This window comes from Acyrthosiphon pisum, chromosome A3, assembly GCF_005508785.2.
Source record: "Acyrthosiphon pisum isolate AL4f chromosome A3, pea_aphid_22Mar2018_4r6ur, whole genome shotgun sequence".
In the NCBI taxonomy this organism is placed as follows: Eukaryota; Metazoa; Arthropoda; class Insecta; order Hemiptera; family Aphididae; genus Acyrthosiphon; species Acyrthosiphon pisum.
Window position 1 is genome coordinate 22,977,974 of NC_042496.1, and position 3,060 is coordinate 22,981,033.

Here is a 3,060-nt window from a genome sequence, read left to right on the forward strand (position 1 = left end):
GGAAAATCACGAAAATTTGCAAATATTTCGAGTTATAAAATCATAAAAATTTTCTTTTAAATCTAAGATATGAAAATGTAATACAAGATTCGTTATAATATATCTACCGTTTATCAAACAAAAAATATCTATAAGAAACTCAAATTAAATTTTTATGGGCGTTTGAAATTCATATTTTTACAACATTTGATATTCACTCGATTTCTTACGTAACAATTTTCTTATTTTGTTGTAATTAAAAAACGAGTGACTGTAGAAACTTGAAAATTTCACTGAATGTTAATATTAGCATTTTATATATACGATAAAATTTTTAAAATAATTTGACTCTTTTTGAGCTGTTTACGGACATTGTAAGTTTTCAATTTTTTTAGTTTTTTTTTTCTATAAATATCAATAAAGTTTTATCTGTTGGGCCAAAAAGTGTATAAATTTTATACAAAGCTCCTGATATATTGTTACAATATCAGTTGAAAAATATTAAAAATACATAGGCACAATTTTTTTTTATAAGCATTTAAAGATCAAATTTTAATTTGAAAAATTATTTTGTAGTTAAAAATTTATAAAATGTTCAATTTTTGTATCTAAGAATTGAAAATTTAAAACAAGATTCCACGTAAGTAATTAATACTGTTACCAAAAAATCTAAAAAATACATTTACGCAGTTTATTTTTATAGTCATTTTAAGTACAAATTTGGACGAAATTACATATTAAAAACCTAGGATAACTATTTTAGTTATTTTGTTGTGATTGTATAATATTATTCGTGGGTACTTGAAACTTCTAAAGTATACTATTATATATCTATGATAGTACCACGGTTTTTTGTTGATGTATAACGCGTTATAAGTACCTAATAAATATTATGATATGATTAATTTGGAATTTATTATAGGTACCTAATATAATATTATGTCTTATACCTAGACTAACATACCGTCTCCGCTCAGAATCGTTTTTCTTATACAATGATATTATATCATTGAATTCAAATTTAATACCATCCATTATACAGTGACCCACTTGTAACCTACTGTACAGCAGAGCGAAATCCACTTACCCACCTTTTTTAATTTATAATTGTTTTATACTTACCAAAATCCTATTTATTATTATAGAAAAATACTACTTAGGTACAAATTACAAAATATAAATACCTGTTGTAATTGGTAACTTATATTTAAAATATTTGGGTACCTAATGTAGCTAATTTATGAGCTTAAAATATTTGAAATAAGCTAAATGCAATTAAGATGACACAATAATCAACTATTATAATAATATGTATTATACTAGCATTGCGGCCCTTCCTCAATTTTTCGGTGGTTTTTCCTGTGGCATTAAATAACTAGTGAGAAAATCAAAAAATGACCTCTAGTACCATATCGATCCAATTTGCTAAAAGATAAAGTACTGAAATCGAAGCACTCCTTCTGAAATTTTAGAAAGTAGAAGTTTTGTATACAGGATATAAAAAAAAAAAAATAAATAAACACTATTGTAAAACCAATAATGTTAAATGCCAATAAATAAAATGTTTAATAATGTTTTAACCAATCGAGCCATTTGTGTACAGAACCTGAATTTGTACCTTTTGTAGTATCTTCTTGGTGTATTGATAAAAATAGTATTTTCATTTTTTCATTTGAATAACATTGAACATTTATATTTTAATTTAATAATAAACTCAATATGTTTAAAATTATTCATTCTATGTATAATGTATATACCTTTCAAATAAATATCTACAAGCCCACTAAATTCAAAATAAATATATCGTCCTTTTAATAAAACTGTTTTATAATTTTTTTTTTCTTCTGTCTATATTAAGCATCGACCGACTCTCATTACAATTTGTATTAAGGTAAGTAAATATTATTTAGTATTTTATTATGCTATAATTGTTGGATAGTCATTTTTACAGTTTTTCATTTTGGATTAAGTAGTGCGATGAATGTAAACATTTTAGTCCAAGGCTGGTCGAGTAAATATATTTTTTTTTTTTAATCTGTTAAGTTAATTTAATTAGAAAATAAAAGTAACTTAGTAACTAAGTTAAAAATCAGTTACTTTTTTTTCAAATTAATTATTATAAACACCATTTTGTTAACGCTAACAAATAACAAAATTTTTAAATAAATGTAAGTGAAATCATTAAGTACTTTGGGTACTTATATACTTAAGTCTTAAATCAATGATGGATTCCAACTAAATAATTATATTATTTTAGATCCTGAGCGGAGCGATAAATGTATTAATACATAATCAATTGATTATACAATGATGTATATATATTTTTCTTCCATGTTTATTTTATTATTTCTATTTTTGTGTCTTTCACCACCGTTTGGGGCAGTAGAACTGCTTCGAACAGTATCTTGTGCGATGGGAAAGTGAACCTAGCGGCGCACTCGCAGGAGGTTAAAATTTAAAACTCCAAATAGTGTTCGGAAACTATAAATTGTAAACATGAAAATTTCACTGAATGTTTATATTTTCATTATCTATACACCATAAGATTTTCCAAATATTTTGACTTATCTTGAGCTCTACGGACATTTTCAGTTTCCATTTTTTTTAGTTTTTTTCTAGGCTCCTAGTATATGTATCAAAGGTAGATGAAAAAAATTAAAAATCCAGTCACAATTTTTTTTTATAAGCATGTAAAGTTAAAATATTGACAAAATACGTAAAAATGACGTAAATTTGCAAATTATTTTGAGTTAGAAATTCATAAAAATTTTCTTTTTAAATCTAAGATTTGAAAATATAATCCAAAATCATTCATAATTTGTCTACATTTATCAAAAAAAAATGTCTTCAAACAAATCAAATTAAATTTTTATGAGTGTTTGAATTTCATATTTTTACAAGATTGGATATTTTTAAATATTAAAATTTAAAAGTCCAGTCACAATTTTTTTTTAGAATCATTTAAAGTTCGAATACCAACAAAATACGTAAAATGTGCAATTTATTTTTAGTTTGAAATTCATAAAAAATGTTCTATTTGGAAATGTAATACAAGACTCTTCATAAGTTTGTCTACATTTA